This window comes from Rhipicephalus sanguineus, unplaced genomic scaffold (assembly GCF_013339695.2).
Source record: "Rhipicephalus sanguineus isolate Rsan-2018 unplaced genomic scaffold, BIME_Rsan_1.4 Seq602, whole genome shotgun sequence".
Lineage (NCBI taxonomy): Eukaryota > Metazoa > Arthropoda > Arachnida > Ixodida > Ixodidae > Rhipicephalus > Rhipicephalus sanguineus.
Genome location: NW_023615602.1, coordinates 162,794 through 188,468, shown reverse-complemented (window position 1 = coordinate 188,468; position 25,675 = coordinate 162,794). Strand labels below are relative to the sequence as shown.

The window sequence follows — 25,675 nt, the reverse complement described above, 5'->3', positions numbered from 1 at the left end:
ATGGGCATCTCCTTGAGGAAAGGCTGGGAAAAGCCCTCTCCCATCCAGGAAGCCAGCATCCCCATCGCGCTCCTGGGGAGAGGACATTCTGGCTCGGGCCAAGAATGGCACCGGCAAGACGGGGTGCAACATCATTACCATGCTCCAACGAACTAGACGTCACGAAGGACCACATCCAAGGTTGGTGTGCTTTGACGCAAGGATGCGCTCGGTAGCATTGTGTGATGATCACCAGTTCTGCTACAGATCCCGTGTGACGACGCTATACCACTTACTGAGTGCTCGCCGTTTTTGAGATTTCTTCGTCATGCAACGACAGTTCTGAGTGACGCTGTCTGCACTGTTGTTGCAGCTATGGCCATTGTCCCAACTCGAGAGCTGGCCCTCCAAAACCAGTCAAATCTGCATTGAGCTGTCGAAGCACCTAAAGGCCCGGGTCATGGTTACAACTGGCGGCACCAACCTGAAGGATGACATCATGCGCATCTACGAGAACGGTATGGCTGGGATTCTTGTTTTGGCTCAGTGATAGTGGCGTAGATCACTAGGCTTCTAGCATCAGTCCCTGTTCATACCTGCCAAGTCTCCCGGATTACCCGGGAGACTCCCGGATTTTGAACCTTTCCCGGTTGTACGGGTCATAGGAAAATCTCCCGGAAATCCAGTTTTGCCCCGCGAGTCCAGTGCATTGCGTGCCCCGTGCGCACAGTGACGCGAGGGGGACGTTTCGCGTACAGATGCGCTACACGCAATTTAAAAAATGATCCTAAATGTGTTATAGGTTATATCAGCAGTTAATATTTCGTAGATGATGCGTTTGTTTACACACATCTATCCCACAAGTTATCTCGCCTTCAAAATTTTGTGTCACTACTGCTTTAAGTGGAGAGCCCAGCACTTAAAAGGGTAGCCGTTACCGATGTCTGATGAGATAGCGTGTTCGCCAGCGCTTGCGACCGTCCCCGTCTCAACGGCGCCCGTCCCTTGCCCGACGAAATAACTGGTGACAGGCCTCGCACGCGGAGCGATGTTATCGCATGTGCCCTTCGCGCGACGGTGACGGCCGGGCGTTTCATCTCTGCTTCAACAGAGTTCGTCCCTAGCGCTAGCGCGCATTTACTCGCACGTGAAACAGACGATGCGTAAGCGATGTTATCGGTTTGGACCTGTACAGATCAGCGGCGACCGCAAAATCCCGCTGACAGTGTCCATATAATTGCTATCCCAGTGCCCCCCCCCCCCCCAGCCCCCCCCCCCCCCCCCCCGCGGTCGGCATACTTCATACCCTCCCCCCCCCCCTGTTGAGTAGATCTCCCGGATTCAGTTTCTCCAATCTTGGCAGGTATGCCTGTTAAACTGCAATTTGATGGGAGGAAAGCTTTATTAGATGCTTATTGTACCAAGGTTTGACTAAAGCTAAGGTGTTTTAGTGACGATTGTCATGGGATGTCAAGTTTTTCAGAAAGTGCAGCTTAATTGTGTTGTGCCAGGATGAGCTTGATGGTTCTTGTGGCTTCTTGGTGCCAGAACTTGGAGCTTACACCCTTGTTTGCTTCATGGGTTCAGAAGAAAAGAAATTGCATTAGTGGCTGCATAAATGATGAGCACCCAGTTCTGCTTCAGAGCAAAAGTTGACGACATTATACCAAAGCACTGATATGCAGCCACTTTCATAAGCCATTGAAGCATGTCGTTAGCTGTCCACTCATCGTTCTGGCGGAGCAGAGTTGAACCAGGGGCACGTTGAATGCCATGCATAATGCGTACATTTCAGGCCCTCTGTTGCGTATTGACAACGCTTCCGTAACTCGTTGCAGTTCACGTGATCATCGCAACACCTGGCCGCATTTGGATCTCATGGAAAAGAGAGTTGCGCAAATGGACAAGTGCAACATGCTCATTTTGGATGAGGTGAGTTTCGGGATGGTGTCTGGTGTGTGTCGTTCGCTATCCTGCCTGTTATCAGTGAATTGTGCAGTCTGAGATTTACTTGTTTGGTTGAAGTTGTCACTTTCGAACAGTGTTTCTTTAAAGGGCAAGGTTCATTTGCTTTGTGTTTAATTGCCAATTTACTCTTCTACTGGCATTTGTATGTCAAGCAGCACTCTAAATCTATGTTGTAATGCAGCGTGCCGGAATGATTGGCATGTTTCGCAGTTTTGCCACTACAGTTGGGTAAAACATTAACCTGCTGGCGACCCTAGATGATCGAAGCATGACAACTAAGGGTGTGTGAATATTCGAAATTTCGAATATTTTCGATTACAGTAAAAGCTCGTTAATTCGACTCTCGTTAATTCGGAAAATCGGTTAATTCGGACACGTCATCTGGTCCCTGTAAATATACGCATCATATGAGACTGGGCGCTCGTTATTTCGGACAGATTTGACCGCAAGTCGGATAATTTGGCGACTTTCGGGCCGCTGGCGAGGCTCGAAAACGAAAAAAGAACAATTCGGAACAAAAGTGAAGCTCAAACGCAGCATCGCCATGGACATCAATATTGACTTGGCTTGGATTGAGACTGGTTGAACGCCTTTTTTTCGCGTGTGGGTTTTGTTGCTTTGTTCCCGTTGGTGTGCAGCATCGTTGATCGCCGATTTATCGAGGAACGTTTCTGTACGGCTCCTTTAGCTTGATCGTTGCTGGTGCTTTTGTGCTGACTCTCGTGCGACCGCACTCTCCGCCGATGGCAACGCCGGCGAAGCGGCCCAAGTACGAGGCCAAGGACTTCACCACCAAAGTAGAAATTTTGCGTGCTCTGAATAACGGGCTCCCGACAAGAAGTGATGAAGAGTGATGAAAGGGGATCCTTCGGCAAGAAGCAAGGAACGAGTAACTGTACTTTTATCCCCCAACGTGACGGGAACAGAGCGCTTGCCGCTTCTCGTTATCGGAAAGGTTCAAAAGCCACGCTGCTTTAAGAACATCAACAATCTTCCCGTGGATTACCGTGCCAACCCAAAAGCGTGGATGACGGGTGAAACTTTTGCGGTACTGCAGACATCATGCGAGCTGCTGAGCACCTTGAAGGGCTCAGAAAAATTGTGTACGCGCGAATTGCTGCTCGAAAACAGACAAGCATCCGCGATTACTTTGTTAAGTAAAGGTATGTTGAAAAAACTCGTGCATTTTGTGTTTATTTCGACCATTCGATAATTCGGACATTCGGTTAATTCGGACATTTTTTCCGGTCCCTAGAATCCGAATTAACGAGCTTTTACTGTAGTGTTTGCTATTCGATTCGATTTGCACTAGAATTTACTATTCGAACTTCCCAAAAACAGTCAACGTCCAATTGCAAGTGACCCCTTCAGATTTTTAGTATGCTTCACCTCATTACTCTCGTATTGCGGCAAAGCTGCCTTTCAAGCTCCGTTACGGTCGAACTTTGCCAAGACACAGTAGTCTGATTGGAAGTGGTCCCTAGATTTTCAATGATTCACCTCATCACACCCCGTATGGCGGAAAAGCTGCCTTTCAAGCTCCGCTACGGTCGCAAATGTATTAACTCAAGAAAACGCTGGTTCCAACACGGAGACGAAAGATGTGGCAGAGTTGGGGGCTCAATTAATACTGTTTTGGGCCTGAAATTTGGGCAGGAAGTCCGAAAAATAGGACGCCGAAGCTTTTTAGCATCCAAAATTTCAGATTTTCTTCAACGTCTACAAGGCCTTCTAATGCTGTACCACACTAAAAGGTTATCACTGTTTTACCCTGTGCCTGTACAGTAGAACCCCGCTGTTACGTTCCTTTCTGATGCGTTTTCCGGCTGTTAGGTCATTTTCCGCCGGTTTTGGCACAGCTCCCATAGGGTACAATGTATTGGGAACCCCGCTGTTATGTCGTAACTGTGCCATAACTTACTCCTCTTCCGACATAGGAGTTACACGCATTTGATGATTCAAAAGAGGCCCTTGCTCATTTTCCTCTTTCCTTCGCTATGCTCCTTTGGTCTGCTCATCTCTCCTCCTTGAGCAGGGTTGCCAGGTTTGGCTACTTTGCGCCAATTTGGCTACTTTTTAGGCTGGTGACGGCAGAAAAAGTGTTGGCTACTTGGCTACTTTTTGGCTAGTTTCTTATTGCCTCAATTTGAGCCAGATTATCAATATCTTGCGACGTCGCAGCCGCTGGCGTTAGAGTATGCGGTGTCAAAACATGGTGATCAAGGCGTTTTCAAGCTCCCGAAACTGAATTTGGCGCTTGCATTACACAAAAGAAAAGTCTTATGCATAAGTAAGTGGCTGGGACTTGGGAGAAAACTGTTGCATGGCGTCTCATTTCGCAGACCACCTATTGCTTAACGCGACTCTAAACTAATTGAAAGTGAACAGGACAACCGAAAGCGCTCCGCATCCAAGGTGCTATGCACTTGTCGACATTAGAAATCTGATATCTGACGAACTGCTTGTGTCGTTTCTCAGAATTAGGGGCGGACTGCTTCTCGAGAATATTAATTACTCGAACTTCGTCATCACGCGAGAAACGATTGCCGAAGTGAGTACAATTTATGCTTCAATCACGGAAATTGATTTTGAGCCCATTTATGCCGCACTCATTTTTACGGTTGGTGGTAGTTCTAGCCCTTTTAAGAAAAGACACGCAAGGCGCGCGAAGAGGACGTCATTTCTGCAACAGCGTAAAAAACTTCATCATCCGGCACGAAATGTTTGCTAAAGTCAACAATTTATGCTTTATTCCCAGAAATTATGATTTTGAAGGGTTTCTGGTGTACTTCCTTACGATTCCACCAAAAGGCTACTGAATTTAGTCATTTGAATTACAAGGTCGCAGTCGTTTTCACACACATGTGGCTACTTTTACTGCCCTTGGCTCAAGTTGGCTACTTTCTGGCTAGTTTTTCCGATTTATTGGCTATTTTTTGTCTTTCGACCTGGCAACCCTGTCCTTGAGTGCTCTTCCTCGTCTTGCGAGAAGGTAGAGCGGCGAGCGTGCATGCCTGTGAGCGGTCTTTTTTTTATTTATAAATGACATGAGCAATGTTGACCTCTGAGAAGGCAAAGGTTCACAAAAAGGCCCAGAGAGGAGTGATTGTTTTCTTGAAATTCGTGGGGCACCCGCGGCTCGTAGCACTGTTGTTTGACATTGTTGATTGTGACATCTTGAACTCTGATGTGCGCCTTTACTATGTTTAAAAAAAAACTGAAATGGTTTAGAGGCCCTTTAATTGTAGCTGTTGGTTGTGCTTTACAGGCAGACAAGCTGCTCTCCCAGGACTTCAAGGGCTTGCTGGACAAGGTGATCAGTTACCTGCCCTCGGACAGGCAGATTCTTCTCTACTCTGCCACTTTCCCACTCACGGTGGAGCAGTTCATGGTGAGTGCATTTTACAATTGGCCCCCAAAAAATTAAGGATTGAAATGTGGCAGAGTGGAGTAGCTCAGTGTTGGACGCACGCAGACGTTTGGAAGTGTTGCTTGGATGCAATTGGTGTACTTGGGTTTGCTTCAATGATGAAAAACAAGCAAAGGTGGCATACCTCTGCTGCTGACACTTTGCATCTCTTCTCCACTTTCTGAAGAAGCAAAACCAAAGTTGCAAATGATCAGTGCTTTCAAAAAAAAGAAAAAAAAATGGGCTTCAGTTCAATGTGCGATTGGTCTGCCATATTTCAAATTACCTCTAGTCTAACCCTTGCCTATATATTTGCCAGGTTCTAATATTCTTGCTAATACGATGCACATTTCTAAAATTTTCATTCTAAAACGGTCGTGGAAATGGGAACTGTTATTTATGGGGATAAAAAGATGAAAATTTGCACATAGATGTTTACTGCTGAGCTCGTGTCTGAGATTGGTTTGAAGCAATCTGCTATATGTAGTTGCAATGCTTGGTAGGCTCTTATTGCATCCCAAATTTAAACGCTAGTTCGTGAAGATTTTTGCATGAGCATATTTTTGCATGAGCTGTGCTGCAATGTAAGAGCACATTCTATGCTATAAATCACTCGTTCATTTTTTTTTTTCTTTTGATGTTCAGATAGGTACAAAGAAGCTTCTGAAGTGTCCATGACAGTCTTGCCGACTTTTGCAAAACAATTATAAGCTTGTATGATTGCACAAAATTGGGCATCGTTATGGCACTCGATGTTTCAGGATCCAAGTGCAAAAGACTAATTCATCTTCATTCGTTGTGAAATGGCAAAGGGATGACAGACAGCAGCTGCGCAAAAAAAATGACTGCAAATGGAGCTCAAAGCCAATGATTTAGAACAGAGTTGGTTGTATTTTGTTGGGAGAAATATGGTGGTATGGCAATCCTGAGCTCAAGCCGTACACTTCACGATGATGCCAACATGATGGCCAGATTTTAAATGTGCTGTGCTGCAATGTTGCACCTTCTGCTGCTGTTGCTGCCTCTGAGACTCTTGTGCTTTTGCACTTTGTGCGCAGAAGAAGCACTTGCACAGCCCATACGAGATTAACCTGATGGACGAGCTGACCCTGAAAGGTGTGACCCAGTACTACGCTTTTGTCCAGGAAAGGCAAAAGGTCCACTGCCTAAACACATCTTCTCAAAGGTGAGCTTTCCCAGTGTTTTTTGACTACCAAGCACAATGCCAAGTGTCTGTTCCGATTGGTTTTTCAACTTCAATTTTAAGCCTTTACATGTAGGGCGGGTCGAATCGGAAAGGTGCAATTGCATTTATGCACAGCACTATCAAAGTGTGCCATTCGGACACATGTAAAGGCGACATTGGGTTTGTTTCGATGATGAAAGCTTGCAAACACAGCATACCTCTGCTGCTGACTCCTTGCATCACTCTTCTCCACTTTCTGAAGAAGCAACACCCACTCTGTCGCTGAGCAATGCCAGGAATAATTCAATGCTTTAGTTCAGCCTTAGCATACTAGTGAGATTTTTACGTGAAGGTTTTTCTTTTAATGGCTGTGTGCTTCGCACTAGCCTTGTGTAGTTTGGCCCAGATGCTGTAACATTCCTTCGTAAGTGGAAATGTGCTTTACAGCAGGCACCAAGATTGGTAAACTGATGCTACGTAAACGTGCTAGGTTTACTTAGGGAATGTTGCACGAAGATTGAGCAAGAAATGTACCCGTACTGGTTGGTCTGGCAATGGCAACCAAATTTTTCTTTTCGCGTACGACTTCATAATCGTGGTGGCGGCAACATTGTATAGTGACGTATGCAATGCTGCGCACCCTCTTAGATGGTTGAGCAGTACAGTTAATTCTGCACTACAACATTTTGCGGCATTGGTTCTAAGTAGCGTTGCTTGACCGATCCATTCGTGCCATCTCCCCTTTTGGGCTTGTTGAGTCTTCGTGTCAGTCTTGCTTGCACTGCTGTGAATCCTTCAAACTGGTCTGAAGTGACTCCTTGTGTTGTTTTCCGCATTGCTTGATTGCCTCCCCGTTTCCGCTGCAGCTGCAAATCAACCAGTCAATCATCTTCTGCAACTCCACTCAGCGGGTGGAGCTCTTGGCCAAGAAGATAACCGAGCTTGGCTACTCCTGCTACTACATCCACGCCAAGATGTCCCAGCAACATCGTAACCGCGTGTTCCACGACTTCCGCGCTGGCCTCTGCAGGAACCTTGTCTGCTCCGGTGAGTCGCATTGGGAAGCGCCCTGTAAAGATGCCCAATAAAATGTCCGAAAGAAGCACATGCTGTGTGAACATGTGGACAAGTGTGCGACTCTGCAGTCACTGTCCAGACCGTTCTCGTTGAGAGCACTTTGTGCCAACAGCGTTCCCAAGTGGGACGTTCAGTTCAGCTGGAAACAAGACTTAGAACTCAAATGGCTCTCGCATGCAGTTAATGCATTGCAAAGAAGTGGGGCTTCAGCAAAAAAATTTAGAATAAGGGTTGCAGCAGACTGGTGGTCAAATTGCAGTAAGTCTCGAGTTCAGGATATTGTCATTAGTACTTGGCCAAAGCCAGAAGGATTAGCTTTTCAAGATTTTAAGATTTTCTGTAGTGTCTTCACAGACCAATACATCAGTTGTATCATAGCCTTCAGTTTTTCGTTTCTGCAGGAGTGCACCTAATGGCTGGTTGGTACGTGAGTTAAGACTGGAACAAATGGTGCTGGACACTTGATTGAAGCAATGGCAGGCAAGGGCGCTGATGATCACATGGTCAGCGCCCTTGTCTTTCCTTCAGTCCATTGCTGATTGTTCCGGTCTCTTGTTTCACAAATTTACTGTAGTCATTCGTCTAATGTAGCGCTTGTTAGTAAAATTGAGCACATTATCGTTCATCTGGAAGGTACGCATTCATTTATATGGTCCGCTTCTTATGTGCACAATCGATGGAATGTTCTTAGAAACTGAAACCCTGCTGGGTGCTTTTCCCTGCAGACCTCTTCACGCGAGGCATAGACATCCAGGCTGTGAACGTGGTGATCAACTTTGACTTCCCAAAGATGGCAGAGACATATCTGCACCGCATTGGCCGATCCGGCCGCTTTGGCCACCTCGGCATCGCCATCAACCTGATCACCTACGATGACCGCTTCTCGCTGCACCGCATAGAGCAAGAGCTGGGCACTGAAATCAAGCCAATTCCCAAGGTGGGTTGCGTCCACCCTCCTAGTGTCATCTTGTTTCATTGTTGTAAAGTAGCTGAACATTTCATGTTCAAGCATATCGTATTGCATACGGCCCGCACAAATTATAAAAACTTCGGAGCTGAAGTTTGGGTGCAGGTTATTCATGAATTTCTGTGCACAAGTTAGCTTCCCAACACTGCTTAAAGCAAAAAAGGCAGTTTCACAGCAATATGCAGAGCTTTCTTAGATTACTTTTTCTCGCTTTGTAGTTGCTGGCATGGGTTTTATGCAGAGAAAGTTACGGCAGATGCAAAGTGTTCGCTTGATATAACTGTACACACTGTTATTGGTAAGATATTTAGATCGGGTGTGAGAAACTAGTGTCCGTTTACATGCAAGTGCAATTTGTTCGGGACAGCACATGCACCACTTGAATGGCCCATGGTTCCCCATGTGCCAGTAAGTCGCATTGAGATTCCCCATTTGCTGGAATCTGTTGGTAATCTGCACTATTGCACAGAATTGATGTGCAAGGACTGAGAGCCACTGAAGCCATTGGTCGAAATGTGCATACACTAGGCTTGTGCGAATAGTAAATTTCAGGTTCGAAGCGAATAGAGATTTGGTCGAATAATCTCTAATCTAATTTGAACAGCATATACAGTCAACTGCCGATTTTTCGGACGCCCGATTTTCCGGACATGCTCGAAAATTCGGACTCTTTCGCGGCACCGTCACCAGCCCCATAGACTTCAATGTATTAGAACGTCCGAAATTTCGGCGCTGAAGCTATTCCGCGTCCGATTTTTCGGACTTTCTGCCCAAATTGCAGGTCCGAAAGGCATTATTTGCAGCCCCCACCTCTGCCGCGTCTATTATCTCGTAGGTTCGAACCAGCGCTTTCGCGAGTATCTGTTTGAGACAGTAGCAGAGTCCGAAAGTCAGCTTTGCCGCAATGTCGAAGCGTTATGGGGTGAAGCAGACCAGGAATTCAAAGGGGCCGCTATCGCGGCGCCGTGCGGCGATGTTACGGATAAGCAGCGGAAATGCACGGAGGCGTGATGGCGGCAGCTGGCAAACGCGCCGGTACGGCTTAATCGCTTACAACCCTTACGATAAGCATCTTCAGTTAACTGCTCGGTAGTGCACGTGGCGTAGCGCAGTTGCATACGTACTGCACGCATTTAATTGGCGAGAACCCAAATGCGCCGCGCCGCCATTCCTGCTGCGTCTTTGTGCGAGACCGCTAAGTGCGCCGCACAGACTCGTTGCCTTCGCGGACGAAACCAGCTCGCCATTGCCACGCCTGTGTGCGGTCAGAAACTAAGTGCGCATCACGAACCCTTTCATGATAAATGCGTGCGTACGATACAGAAACAGTAAAGTGGCGGCGCCAGCTTAGTTGGCGATGTGCTGCACACAACTAGAAACAATTGGCTTGACACGGCAGCAAATACTGCGTATTGGCGGCGATTCGGCGATGTGTGTGCGCATCGTTTACATGCGCACACGCATCGGAAAAAGCCGGACTAGTCGTCCGCTCTTCCGCCACAGTCTTTGTGTTCCGCGTCATCGTTCACAAACGCTTCATGCGAGATAGCCGTAATCTATTCCGCGCTTTGCTGTTATCAGCGGCACTCATCATGAGATGCAAAAGTGGCGGTCGGCACGTGCGTAGTTAAGGGGAGACTCTGGTCTTCTAAAAAAAACTTTTGTTTATTGTCATATTCAAATGAAATTTTCAGGCAGTGTATATTTAACCTGCTATAAACAGATATGCAATTTTTTCTTAGCTCAAGTAGTTTTTGAGATTAAATAAATAATGAATGATCAAATTGCCCAATTGTTCTGCAATTTAATCATTGAATATCCTAGAAAACTTGATATGGCCATATTGTAGAACAATCAAGGATCACAACTAAACCATTACTGTAATTTTAGCTATTTTTATAAGTTATTGCCATCTGTGATGTAATGGTTGGGAACATGAAAATTTTTCAGTTTTATCAGCATATAAAAAATTTCTCTTGACCAAGTCCATAATTTAGTAGTATTATTGTGTATAGGAACTCATAAGCTTTCAATTGCAACAAGAATCATTCAAATCTGATCACAAGATCAAAAGATACTGTGGGCAACAGTATAGCACATAGGCGAAAAACGGATTTTGAGAAAACTCAGAAAGAAGTTTGAAGACTTGGTATAGGTTTCTTCTTGCTACTAAAAAGCAACAGATGGAAGTCCTTTTCGCTCTAGAAGCCACCAGGCACATAATCACTATCATTTTCTTTCACACGCCTCCTCTTCATGGCATTCCTGAAGTTTTCTGCTCTGGTATGCTTCTTGTCACATGCCGCTAGCCGCCGCTGGTCCTTTTCTAGACACCTTTCAACATCTGTGCTGCCTTGACTCAAATGCAGCTCCTTCAAAATGGCCTCAGAGGCATGTTTCTTTCCGGCATTGAACTGGGCGACTGCTTCCGCAACAGCCGTTTTTCAACTGTGAAGAGCGAGGCGTGTTTGGTTTTTGGCACAAGCGACCAGATTACTGAATGGAGGCTCTCATTTGAATTCTGAGTTTTGCCTCGTTGACAGCGCTCCAACAGCTTCCGATCAGAGAGGCGAGTGTACACTGGGAGGAGGGCTTCAGCAATGTATTCAGGGAGGTTGTACCGGTGCTTGGGAGGAGCCTGCTGCCTTGCCACTGCCTTGTTGTGTGCACACCATGATTCTTCACCTTTTGGGCACCGTGAATGTTGTGGCTTTGTATCTGTGGAAGTCACATGATAGTACATGGCAAGGACAGCATTCTCCATCTCATCATGTTTCCCTGGTGTGCCTTGAGTGCCCAGCCATAATAATTCGTAAGCTTTGTAACAAGCTCAGCAGTGAGCTTGCCTTTGGCACCGAGGCTTGGCCGACCTTCCCCTTTGCTCTTCTGCAAGAGGTTTCTCAGTGCAGCACCCATTCGTTTATGAATGTGATTAACACAATCCTCCTTTTCGATGGGCACAAAGCCATACACTTTCTCCTCCTGAAGGCTGTTGAAAGCGCGGCTATCTCCGTCGCACAACATCGTTGTGTAACGCAGTCCATGTTTTTCGAGGGACTGGCCAAACAGAATTTTGGCAGCCTCCACCTCCATTTGGCCAGGCTTGCTCGAAGAGTTTTTTGGCACTTATGACGAGCTCGCCACTCACTGTATCGTGGGTCACCGTCCTTGGGGCTGATTTCGCAACCCAAACAGAAGTTCGATAGAACTTGAAGTCCAGCACGTATCCCGAAAAGAGTTCGATCACAGTTCCCACACAAATGTGTGACAGGTGTCCACGAGTGAGCAAAGTCCCGTCAAATGAAACTGCGATATTGCCGGGGTTCCCGAAGTTCAGCTCGGAATAGATGGCCTTCACAGCTGTCGCGCACTCACTCATGACGCCCGCGGATGCGTTTACGGCGGCAGGGTTCATCTTTGTTTTTACGTAGTTTTGGTAGGTTTTGTTGTGCATACCGCGACGAGAAACGTTCAGCGCCGAGAAAATGTCGTTTAGCATGGTCTGCCCATTTCCCGTGCTCATAACTGGCCGAGCAGCAAGCACATTCACTTCGAATGGGTTGCAGGTCGCATTCCTCCCTGCTCTCGGCGAGCTCCATCCGGTGCTGACATCTCCACAGACGGCACAGTTCACCACTATTTTAAGGGGGAGGTGGCATTGAAAAAAAACTTTTTGTTTGTTGACCTAGAGCAATGAAATTTGGCATGCATACTAATAAGTGTCTTGTATAGGGAAATATGCAGTTTCATCATGATACCTTGAGTAGTTCTCAAGTTACATCATGCTACATGGTCCAATTATATGGTCTGCTTGTGGAAAGCCTAGCGCTGTAACAAAACATGCCAGGAAGCTGCAAATGGTGTTGATCTTTACTCAAAAGAAGACTACAGGGTATGACACTCTCAGAATTGTTTAGTAAATTCTCTTTTTTTTTTTTTAGAGATCATCATGGCTGCTGACACACATTGTCAGATACAGTGTCATGGACAAATCATCATCTAGAAAAATAACTGGGCTATAAACAAGAAATTGAAGAATGTCATACCCACAAGCAGTGTTCAGGGATTCAGGAAAAAGAAACAGAATCAAAATCGGTGCAGTCATTCCCGTGCTACTCTTTCCACGAGCAATGCACAATGTCCAAACACACTTGTGAGAAAGAGCCTATCAAAGTTTTCAAAGTTGTTTACATTTGTTAGAAGGCACCAGCACTGTAGTCCTTGGTGTTCTTGTGTAGAGGCAACCTTTTGCGTCTCTGCCCTTTCACTTCATGCATGTGCGATGACTTACCTTGCTCGCTGAGCGTCTTTTTAGCAGCCCTGTGGAGGTAAGGGCCCCAGATTGCACACCCATTGCTGCACAAATCTTGGTGTAAGCTTGAAAGTTGCCTCGCAACTGCCTCATGGACTGCTACTTCCACAGTGAAGTGGGAGGCATGCTGCTGCTTAGAAATTAGTGACCAAATCACCGAGTGAAGGCTTTCAGCGGCATTTTGTGTCTTGTTGCCACTGCAACGAGCCTGCAGTTGAGGGTCAGACAGGCGTTGGTACACTGGCCGCAACGCTTCAACAACTTTGTTGGGCAGGTTATACGTGTGTGGAAGTTGTGGCTTCCCCTCTGCCTCTGCTGCACGGTGCCTGCACCAGCTGCGGGCACCGGAAGGACAGAGCTCTTGATGAGGTTCTGCATCTGTCGATGAAATTATGAAAGGTGGCCATCACTGCTTTCTTCTATCTTCGACGTCCGTGTTGCTTCGCAGTGCTAGGCCATAATAGCTGGTGAGCCTTTTGATCAAGTCCTGCGTCAGGCCAATGTTGTCACGGAACAATGATGCCATAACAACTAGTCAGTCTTTTAATCAGGTCTTCAGTCAGGCTGCCCCATCCTCCTAGTCTATCCTTCTTGCTTCTTGACACATGTGTTGGAGAGCTGTACCATCCTCTCTTTGACATGATTTATACAGTCTTCTTTAGCCAGTGGAATAAATCTGTATGTTCTTTCTTCAGAGTGAGGGAAGTATCACTGTCTTCATCACAAACAATGCATGCGTACCGGAGGTCATTCTTTCCAGTGACCTTCTGAATAAAAAGGTGGGGGACGTGGCATTTTCCTTCGTAGGTTTTGATGAAAATTGGCACAGTTATTGCAAACATTTCTGGGATCAAATATCTGAGCAGTTTATTCAATAACGCGAGTTGGTCAGATATAAATTCAACTCCCTGCTTCACACACGCCACGTTCATTTGCAAACCCCGCCTGTGATGCGTTTCATCATCCACTCGGTCGCGGAAACGGTAATTTGCGAGGCATTCGTTATTTTCGAAGATTCATCAGAGCTAGCGGCGATACCAAGCACGAATCCAAACGTGCCTAAATTGCGTCACCAGCGCTTTCTTTCAAGCCGATGTACTCGGCCGCGGGGTCCGGGAAGTCGGCGCACGATATGCTGGCTGGCGGCATTCGGTGACAATGCACAATGCTCCTAGCCGCGGCGACGAAACATCGGCGCACATAACGTGCTTGGTCTCGCATTTTGCGGCGCCGACGCGCGAAATTGCTAGCCGCTGTTCCGAGCGGTCAATGCGCGACGAGCTTGGCCGGGAGGTCGCGCCGATTCGTAAAATGTCCATCCGCACTTTCGAGGAGCCAGCAGACGATGCGATTTGCTGCTTGTGACGAAGCACAGTGCGGCTTCCGCTAGCGCGATGTCCTTGCCCGCAAAGTTCGGATTCGTCTCGTAAACCACGCCGTGAGCGGAGTTAGGCCTAGCCACGACTCCGAGCAGTAAGCTCGGTCGCGGTGTGCGTGGCCGCGGTGCCCGATTTTCAAAGCAAGTCATGTTCGATCGCGAGTGCAAAGAGTAGTAGCGCGAAGTTATTCGTCTCGGAGTACGAAGTGCTGACAAGCTGAACTTCTACCCGAGACGCGCATCTGCGATGTTCGCGACGAGCGCGGCACGCTATCGTCTATCGTACACTGATGACTGCGCTTCTGCTTGCAGCTGTCAGACTACAGGGTAATCATATTCTAAATTATCGTCGACCCGTGCACACAGGACGAGTGAACGCGTCACTAAGTAGCGCGATTTTCGACAGTCGTAACATCAGGTAACATCGCGACGCGTAAGCAGCAGACGGCTGTCCTCTCGGAGCGAGCATCGGACCAATGACGAGGCGTGCTGGAGCAACATGGCGGACGCGGCCAATCGGAGGCCTCGAAACGACCTTCAGAGATTTGCTTTTTGTGCGCTTGTTTTCAAAGGGAGGAGCCAGCTGAGGCGGGGAATTTGAAAACGAAGAAATTCTCTTTACGGCGAGCTCAAAATGGCGGCGCCCGGTTGTGCCGTTGCGGAGCAAGACTTTTTTGAAAACCACCGTTTTTTTGCGATCTCCACAATAATTTTCGCCAACTCAGCACGTGCAACAAATTTTTTAAAGCACTTCTAGGTGGTTTTCAGTGAAGATATTTTGGAATCAGATAGAAAAAGGGCTACAGAAACTGAAAATGTGATTTTCAAAAAATCGATTTTTTTGCCATTTTGCGCGATACGAAAGCCGCGTCCCCCCTTAACTGCCACTCCGTACTCACGGTCACCTCTTGAAACGTTCAAAGGGCCGGAGCAGAATTCGCATTTCGCGCACCGAAGCAGTTGGTTCAGCAGCGGTAGGCTTAGCAGCGTAAACTCGGTGCCGCACCCCGCCGCTTCCGGGGAATCTCCAATAAGCGACTGCTTTCGGCGCGTAGCTGATAATGAAGAAAGCTTCTGGCGTTGCGCTTCCGCGCGATGCTCAATAGCCACTTTCTCAGCTTCTGAAACAAGGAGCGTGTCAACGCGCATTGTCCTCGACGTGTCGTCGGCCACAGGCATCGCTTGCGCGGCTGCAGCTTCGGTGGATGTCGTACACCCGCTGGCGCATGTCGCAGAGCTCGTCGCCGTCGATCCACTCGATGCTGCTTTAGGTATCCGAGACCGACGCTTGCGTTTTTTGCCGTAGGCATGAGCCGTCGCGAACTTGCGTCGCCCGCCAGCCATCGTCGCGTCCGAACAATTTTTGACAAGGCGTCTCGCATTGTCGGGCAGACGAAACTCCGGTCGTCCAATCAGAGAGCAGGATTCACCCCACGTGGTACAAACGCGCCAATGCCGTGCGAGTATTTTCTTTTTTTCGGTGGCGTGCAGCTCCATAGTCGCCAGACCTAGAGTTTTCTCGCTAAAAACGGAATGTAGAAGAATTCAGCTCTCGAATGATTCCAAAATGGGCGCGCTGCGGCCAACGGTTACCGCAGGCGACGGCATTGAATTTGCCTGTTTTCGGGGGGCGTTTTCGAGCGAAAGCGATCATGAAGCTCTCTTTAGAGCGCAATAACAAAATAAATACTCGGCGGAACGCGTTAATATCGCAGCAATAGATTCTTTAGGACGTCTAGATTGCGAAAAAAAAATATTTCAAAAAGTCGATTTTTTGGAGATTTTTTGTTCCAGAAGACCCGTCTCCCCCCTTAAGCGGGGTTCGCGGCAGGTACCGAATGTATTTGCGAGAACCTGGGCGCGCACCAAAATGCCTGATAATTGTACTGGGAGGCATTAAAGCTGTTTCGGACTGGCTGGGGCGATTTGACCGCTTCAGCTCAATAAAAAAGCATGAATTCGATTTTTCGGACGATTTCGCGTTCCCTAGGGAGTCCGAAAAATCGGCAGTTGACTGTAGTGCATATTATAAATAAAAATGAGCATACTTGGAGTGACCTGTGCAATATTTAAAATTTAAACAAGACGTGCAAATGTCATTCTTTTTGGTTCAAAGGGAAGTGGAAGCAACTTTAAATAGTAGCAGGATTTGACTTTCAGTAGTATGAAAGTGATAGGTTTTAAAATTTACTATAATTAAAGCACATAAGCCAGTATAACAAACTTTTAAACTTCGAAAATGATGAATCAATGTGTGGGTAATTTGTTTATTTAACCTTGAAGTGGGGCTTCGCAGCAGTGTGGATATCCCCTGGGTAGGCTTTTTCACGGCACAGCACTCCTGCGCTGCAGTGAAACCACCTTTACAGGGGGTTAAATGTGTATATGTCCATTCGTTCAGTTTAAATACTTCGAAATTTAAAATAATTTAAGGTAGTTTCAAAGCAAATTCGAATACTGTAATCGTTGGAATATTCGAACTGCTCAAATATTCTCGCAAGCCTAGCACACATGTCCCATCGGAGGCTTCAACTTCATGGCCCTTATGTGCTTTACATGTTCGGAATGAATTGTTGAGCTGCCATTGCTCACTTTAATGTAGCACTTATACACCACAAGTGTACACTTCATTTGCCTTTTTGATCTTACTGAATGATGAATGCAAATAAGTCAGTTCTGCTACTGAAAGTAGTCTGAAGATGCATTGATTCTGAAGTTGTTTTTTGTTCGTAGTGTTAACAATACTCGCATGTGCAACCAGTAATGCATGTTCTGGTTTGTCTTCAATGTGTAGGTCATCGACAAGAACCTCTACGTGGCAGAGCTGCAGCTGGAAGATGCAGAAGCAAATGCCAGCAAATAGGAGCCAATCACTGTATTTTTTGTCATCAGCATAACTCATGGTAAGTCTCCTGTTAAGGGGGGACGTGGCTTTCGGTACCAACTTTCTTATTTCTTCATGGATTTTGATGAAAATTGGCACACTTATTTGAGATGTTGTTTTAATGCTACTGTAGAAATTTCATGAATATATCTTTACAACTTTTTGATGTACAATATATTTCACCTTCTGCTCTTGTTCCGAGTCTGACTCGCTTAAAAAATGCGATAGGAAACTCGTTCAAAGTGCTATGCATTCTAAGATGTCTGATTGCGGGCATGACATTCTTAGATTTTTTTATTTGCAACAAAATTTTTTTTAGTTTTCATTTTCATGGGTGACTGTGCAACAGGCATCAAGGCTTTGTGCAACTCGTCAAATAGCTAATTATCAAAAGGCCATACTGAAAAAGCAAGAATGTCACGCCCTGAACTGTGCTTCAAGGAATATAGAACAAAAAACGGAACTGAAATAGACCCAGCGGTCAGTGAGAAATCAGCGGAACAAGCAAAGCTGGAAGCAAGAAAAGTCGTTTTGAGAAACTGCTTTTAAAGTTGTACCAACGATATTACTTCATCAAAAGGCACTGGGGTCGTAATCTTTTGAGTCCTTCGTAATGTGCAGTTTCTTGAGTGCCCTGTCTTTAGTTTGAGGTGCCTTGCTTCTCTAAAACACAAGAAGATTGTGATCTTTAATGTGTTTTATAAGGTTGGACCTCCTGCACATGTGGCCTTTCATCTGTTGTGCCTTTGTTTTCTTTTCTTAAAATCCTTTTCTGATATACAAAGAACATGTAGCATGAATTTTAAACGAAGTTATGAAGTGGTGTAATAGACATGACAAAAAACAAGATATTGTAATGCAAGTAGGTCATGTACTATGATGATTTGCCAGCTTTCTTGTATTCATGCTCTCATTAACATAATTAACAGTCTTGATTGCAATTGATCATTGAATCATTTTTATAAGATACTAAGAGCGGCTCTCATCATGACAACCTACCCCTTCCTCCTAAATAACAGGCAGTTATGGCCAAGACATTGGTGGAATAGGAATTCCTTAGCAGTGTATTCAAGACGCGAACTGGGCAGATATGAATTCATCTCCCTGTTTCACTCGTCAAGCTAATTTGTAAACCTCGCCTGCGATGCGCTTCATCATTCACCCGGCCGCGGACACGGTTTTCTGCGAGGCTTTTATTTTTTCAGATGATTCATGAGCGCTTACGGCGATACCAAGCACGGCCCCAAGCGCGCCTAAATTGCATCACCAGTGCTTTGTTTCACCTCTAAGTGCTCGGCCGCATAGTCCGGGAAGTCGGCACGCGATGTGCTGGGTGGCGGCATTCGGTGACGATGCGCAATATGCCTAAGTGCGGTGACGAAAAATATGCGCGCAACGTGTTTGGCCTCGCATTTCGGGACGCCGACGCGCGCCCGCTGCGCAACGAGCTTGGCCGTGGGGTCCGCTGCCGATGCGCAAAATGACCATCCTGTACCGAGGAGCCGGCGGGGGAAGCGCTTCGTTCCTTGTGAAGAAGCACACTGCCGCGAGTCCGCTAACGCGTTGTTCTTGCCCGCAAGTTCGAGGTTCGTCTGCGTGCCGACTCCGTGAGCGGAGTTAGGCCTATGACGACTCCGAGCAGTAGACGCGCCGGCCGCGGTGCCCGAGTTTCAAAGTAGGTAATGCGTGGTCGCAAGTACAAAGAGTCGTCTGCGCTCATCTTCGTCACGACGTCCGAAGTGCGCATAAGCGAACCTCCAACCACGGATCCGACGAGTCAACGCTAGAGAGTCGGTCCGAGACGCGCGTTTGCGATGTTCACTACGAGTGCGGCGCGCCATCGTAATCCCCCGAGCTTCCGCTAGTAGCTCTAAACTAAAACGTAGTTCTTGCTCAAGTTATCGTCGAGCCGTGAACACAGAGCGATTGCGAATACGCCACACGTAGCGAGACTTTCGACAGGCGTGAGCTCGAGACGCACGAGCTGCAGACGACGATCTCCTGGAGCGAGCATCGGACCAATGGGAGGCGCGCTGGGGCAACATGGCGGACGCAGCCAATCGGAGGCTCGAAACGACCTTCGAACATTTGCTTTTTGTGCGCTTGTTTTCGAATGGAGGAGCCAGCTGCGGCGGGGAATTTGAAGACGGAGAAATGCGCTTTCCGATGAGCCCAAGATATCGGCGCCCGGTGCCATCGTTGCTGAGCTATGATTTTTTGAAAATAAGTGTTTTTTTGCGATTTCCGCAATAATTTTCGCCACCTCAGCAGGCGCAACAATTTTTTTATAGCACTTCTACGCGGTTTTCGGTGAAGATATTTTGGAATCGGATATAAAAAGGGCGACAGAAACTGAAAATGTGATTTTCAAAAATCGATTTTTTTGCCATTTTTCGCGATACGAAAGCCGCGTCCCCCCTTAATGCAGAAGCTTGGTAGGGAGCAGCAGCAGTGGCTAAAAGTTTAGGTCTGTGTGATCGCTCTTTTGGTTCAAATCAGTCGAAGCAGATACGTATAGTAGTAGCAGGCTTTGAATTGTAGGGTGCTGGTTACAAGCAGTAAAATTAGTCATCAGCATAACTCGTGGTTATGCCATATTTAGCCCGTATAATGCACCTTTTTAAACGTAAAAATCGGAAGTAGAGGTAACATGCAGCTTGATGTGTGGCTTCATGGCAGTGCAAATTTCCCCTGCATTGATGTTTGCATTGCATAGCAGCCTCGCACTGTCATGAAACTCCCCTTTCAGGTGGGTTACATGCAGTAAATATTCCTCATCGTTTAATTTAATTAGTTGCTGATACAGTAGACTCTCAGTAAACTGAAATCTGTTAAACGGAACTGCTGCTTAAACGGAACAGCTACATCGAATATAATTGGTTTCATACTTGGATTCTGCACTCCTGTTCATCTCTCAGTAAACGGAACTCCTGTTAAATGGAACATTCTCCTGGTCCCTTCAGGTTTCGTTTGAGTCTACTGTAATTTATTTGGACACTTTCATGGTGCTGCCACTTGTCCCATTAAGGGGGACGCGCCCTTTGAAAATCGAAAATCGCGAAAAACTTGGTTTTTTTGAAAATATATTTGGGCTGTTGTATTATGAACGACCTTTCGTGTAATTATGAACGCCTAAAACATAAAGGTACGTCAAATCAAGTAATAACGAGCAGCGGCCAAACAAGTGCCGAAACAAGCCCAACTTCGAGCGAGCACCGTTCCCGCGCCGTTCAACCGATCGGCGCCATCTTGGTTTTGTTTTGTTCGTGAATTCCTGTGCATTTCTTTACCGCCCTCGGCGGTAGGAGTGGTCGCGCTGCCGAAGCATGATTCGCTTATGATTGGGGGGCTCGCAGGGGTTTTAGTTTCCCGCGTGAAGACGCGCAGCTGCGATTGGACTAAGCACGCGCTCCTCGAGAGAGTGGGGGAACGCGTGGCTGCTATTGGCTGCCACGCGCAATGACTCAATGGCCTTCTCCGGGTTGCTCCTCGTCCTCCATTGCGACTAGCGATAGCTTCGTTCTTTGCTGCCGTCGTCAGTCGTGCAGCCAGCCACTTCGCATTTCGTTATCACTTGCGGCACTTCCTGAACTCTGCACCGTGTTTACGATATCGCATCCTGCCCGCAGACTAACAAGTGTCATGTGCCTGCGATTGCTGCGATTGTTGTGTTATCGGACATGCCGGTAGTCGCGGTACACACGTTCGGTGGGTTGCGCTGAATCGTTTATAAACTTTGTTACCGTGGTCAATCGCACCTCCAACAACGATTATGACGGCCCTTTTCACAGCAAAGCAACCTCTGTATCAGTAAAGACGATTGCATCGACGGTGTCAGCGCTCGTATCTCCAGCGTGCGCCAGCAGCACGTGAATGCATAATTGAAATGAGGTGGTGTCTTGAATCAACCTCGGCGATCGCAACCCCGACTGGTACGAACAAAAAAGCCAGGAAAGGTGGCAAAGGATAGAAATCAATAAAAACTCATTTTCTTTAGTCTACAGGGTCATTTCGGACCAAGATTTGTGATTGAAACTTTCGAAGCCCAATATCTCAAAATGACTTTTTTGGCTGGTGATGCTGCTTAGTCGAGAGATTTCTGGAATCGGCAACGGTTTTCGCGGAAAGAACACGATTTTGGCGTCGATTTGCGCTCGGACACACCTCATATTGGTGTTACAAATTGATTTTACGGTGGAAATAATGACAATAGAAGCTAGAAACTTAGCAGATTTGTACAAAAATATAGATTCCGAAAATGTCAGCCTCAATTTTTTTTTTCGCCGATTTTCGGCCTTCTAAGACCAGTGTCCCCCCTTAAAGTAGTGTAATCTTAAGACCGAAAATTCGGACGCCCACAGCGTGCCATCAGATTTTTCAGATTCCGGCTGGCTGATAGAGTGCGAGGTGGACCGCCATGACAGCGATGTAGAAATTACAATTGCTGATCTCAAAGCCTGTTTGTTGGCTACACGTAATGGTTACTTTTTGGCTTTAACCAGCCGTGTATCCATTAAATGGCCATCACGGCCAAACCGCAGTACAAAGCATCGGAGTCAGCTCAGTGCAGCGTTTGAGGTCTGAAGTGAAATGGCCGCATGTACAAGTACGACGTGGACCAAGACAACACAAGCGCTGCAACACCAACTAGCCCAGCTTCATTTCCTTTGGTGTTTGACTGTTTGCGTTGTCAAATGTTTCTGCGTGCAGGTAGGCCTGACGCGTCTCCCGCTCACTTTCTTTGTTGCTTGTCGTGAGGTCCGATCTGCTCAGACGGTTCCGATGCCACTCGTTGCATCTGCGCCATCGAGGCTAATGAAAAACAAACTTGGCAACTACAAGATAATGACCATGCCAAAAAAAGCAGCAATTATTCGCGTGGTCTTTTGCTTGAGAGGAGTTTTCGCCTAGTTGGGCAATGAGATGATCAATGAGGTACTCGAACCGTCTGATGACGTACCGCCCACCCACAGCCATGAAACGCGAATCTGTATAGGCAGACTTGGTAAGTGTTTTCCTGGTCACTGGGCCGATAAAGGTGTTTTTTTTTTTTTTTTTCCGGGGGGAATCCTTTTTTCAGTCTCTCTATTCAGACTTTGTGGCGGTTGTCGTGGAGTCCGAATAAACTGTCGGCTACTGTATTTAAATATTTTAAATTCTAATATTCGTGCACCCCTACTGTAACATTGCCATAACAGCTGTCCTCCTTTTGCCTCCTGGGTTAATTACCGTTGGTTAAGCTGCATATAGCGTGCCTGGAGCATGTAACAGCAGTCATCTTAAACTGTTCCTTCTCTTTTTCAGATTTTTGTACGTCACTTCCAGAAGACTGTGTTGTGTGCTGTACAGAAGGAAGAATGTGCATGGATGCGTGTGTGTTGTGTGCTGCAAGAAAAAAACTAAAAAAAACATGGACTGCTGCAAAATGAAGTTCGTTGAATGCCTGCAAGTGAACAAGTATTTATTACTCCTGGAAGTGCCACCTCATGTCATACTTTTTTTTTTTTCCTCCCATCGAGCGAGTTGCTGGGCTGATTGTACATGGAAAGCCAGCAAGAATTTTTAGGAACGTAATTTTTTTCTTTACAATTATGTAAATTTGTAAGTCTGCAAGAACAAGTTTTTTTCTTTCCCCCTGCCATGTGGTGCTGCTTTGCCCGCGACATTGTACAGGATATTGTGGCTTCCAAGCGCATTACGATGGCACAACGATTACCGCCGCACCGAAGAGACTGTCGCGGCTCTTCAGACTTCGATGCGATGCTGGCCAGAGCCAATGATGCAATGGTGAAGACCTCTGTCCCTTCTACTTCTGGTCCAGCGAGACAAGAGACGAGGACAGTGTGTGCAGAGAAAGTCCTCCTCGTGATGTGCAGTGCGCGTTTTGGACTCTGGACTTTTATACACCTGTGTGGACTTTACAAGTGAAAGAATAAGGCAGGGCCTATGCACTCTCGATGCGGACTAAGGGTTTTTGTGAATGGCCATGCATTTAGCAGGTGTCCTTTTTTTCTTTTTCCTTCCTCATTTTTTTAGTTAGGTTTATTAACAAGTGGCAGACTGTCGCCATTGGCTAAAGGCGGAAGCTTTTGATTCCCCCCAGGAAAATTGGTACATGCTGGCAACAAAAATTTGCTGCAAAATTTTCATTTGCTGTGATCGGTAATGCACTTAGACTGGCGTATTGATATAATGGAAGCCATCGGTAATGACGAGAAAATTTTTTTTTCGTTGATGCAGTTGCCAGCTTCCCGCCCCTTTAGATTTTGACTTCCATTCATGTTGGCTGTGTGTGGAGGTGCCTTTGCATGGTGAAGCATGTTTTGACAGCCCACAAACTAAATGTTAGAGGTTCGTACTGCCTCGTCAAAACCCAGTTTTTGTCACAAGCTGGGAAACGATGCCTCCAAATGTTGAAGCACGCGCATTCAGGCAGGTCTGAATTTTCATTTTGCCGAGAACACTTCATTGTACCCCACCATTGCAGCGGCAAGCCATTCCCCCCTCTCTCCTTTTAGGTCTTGTACAAAGTGTATATTTGTAATATATTTCCAACTGGCTGGCCACCTTGTCTGTTGCAACAAGATTTTTGGACTCGACACATTGGGCAGACTGGGTCTTGGCCGGCTCGCACGCAACACGTCCGACTACGTTGCTCACACACAAATGCTGTGCTGTCTCCGATAGTGCACAGTTGCAACACAGAAATGCCCTCGTGTGTGCTTGCTGCTGCGATGGTGGCTGTCGCGACATGCCTGTTTGCGACTGCTTCGACACTCCCCCGATCACTGCCCCCTTACCCTCGGGGGTTTTTTCGGTTCGTGCAGGCGTAAAACACCTTTGCCTGCCTCCTCTCTCATCCCCCTCTTTCCTTCTATGCTCCCTCTCAACCCCCCCCCTCTTCCCACTTCCCTCTTATTGAGCGCGCCGTAGGCGTGCTCGCAAAGTGCCGTAGCCTGCGGGAAGCGTGGACGCTGGGTGATGTGCGGATCTTTTGGTAGAACCGCACAGCTTGAAAGTAGCATAGCCGCAAAATGTCATTTGCAACAGTGACCAGAATGTACCTCCATCGCTTCGCACATTGCTCGGAATCTCTGTGGGCGCCCAAATTTGTTCGTAGAACCTCGGGTCGTTTGGCCTCCCGGGGTCGCCCATTGCCAGGCTCCACGCTTCCTCGCCGGGCACACTTGTAACAAGATTCGTAACGCTAGGCCAAAACAAATTTTTTCCAATTTTTCTTTGATTATGTCGAGTGGAGGGATTTGAATTAATGTCGTTTTAGCGATGATTACAATTGGGCCCCCTGCATTGTTTTTTGTCGGTGGCACATTTTGACGAGATTGTTCCGGTGATTGTTTTTCTAACGACACTTCATCCCTTTTACTTGAGGTTTAGATATGCAATATGGCTGTAAAATGCGATTGGCCTGATTCGTTTATTGGCTCAAGTGAAGACCATATCCGTTAAGAATATTGTGATCAGAATAACACGTGACCTGCCAAAATAAAAGAATTTATATCTTTTACAAAAGCTTGTCTTTGTGGTGTAATAGCATATGCACTTCATGCAAGCCCTCATAGTCGAAAGGTGAGTAATGTGCATGTGCACATTGTAGCTAGTGCATTCAACACTGCCCTAGGTGCGGTGGAGCGATCGGTCTGCAAGCAGGCGCTTCAAATGCACACATCTGTGGCCAAGTACTGGGCACACGTGTAGAACCAGGGGTGATGCAATCGGCTAGGGACGTCGAGGTAAATTAGAGGTTTGCTTGGTTGGACAATTTTCCGTGGCACGCTGAATTGCGAGAAATTCGAATAAATGGATAATTCTATTTCGCGAATCAATACTCCACCTGTATGGCTGCATTTCCTTGTCTGTTTTGGAGTGCTGCAAAGAATGGTGGCGGTTAGGATTTGTGACGAACTTTCGCTGCCGGTCTGTGCGCTGCCACACGATTACATGTTGGAAGTAAAAAAATTTGTGCATTCGGGATGTCGTCGGAGCCAACATTTCGACAGCGACACCCCTTGTTGACATGTTATGGCAAAGGGCGTTACATCGTTGGCCGCATACGTCGTGTCAAACCGCTCGTGTGTGTGCATTTCTGAGCAGTGTTTCAAGTTCTGAATAACCATGGTAGCGCATAGAAATGAGACACAAGAAGGCAACAAAGCGCTGCGAGAAAGTCGTGAACATCGTGCAGATAGCTATCGAATAACTCGCACGCCTCAACGCTTTAATCACAGGCATACAAATACCACGGCGTTGCAAATGACAACATACGATCGGCGCCTACACAGAGAGAAAAAACTTTATTTTTAAAGTCAGTCAATTACGTCAGGCTGGTCAGGCATTGCCCGTCGCCCCTAGCCGTCGGCCGGAATCCCTTGAGACACCAACAGCAAGGGCTTGACCCTGCTCCTCTGCTCCGCAACCCAGGCGCCGACACAGAGAAATAAAAATTAAATGGCCCAGCCGGTCGTTACAATGGGTCCGACACGTGACCTGTTCGTGC

At 46.9% G+C, this 25,675-nt stretch overlaps 1 pseudogene; it reads left to right on the top strand.

Annotated features, from left to right (window-relative positions):
* LOC119377887 (ATP-dependent RNA helicase me31b-like) lies at window positions 1-24,669 on the top strand (annotated as a pseudogene).
* The last annotated feature ends 1,006 nt before the right edge of the window (window positions 24,670-25,675 follow it).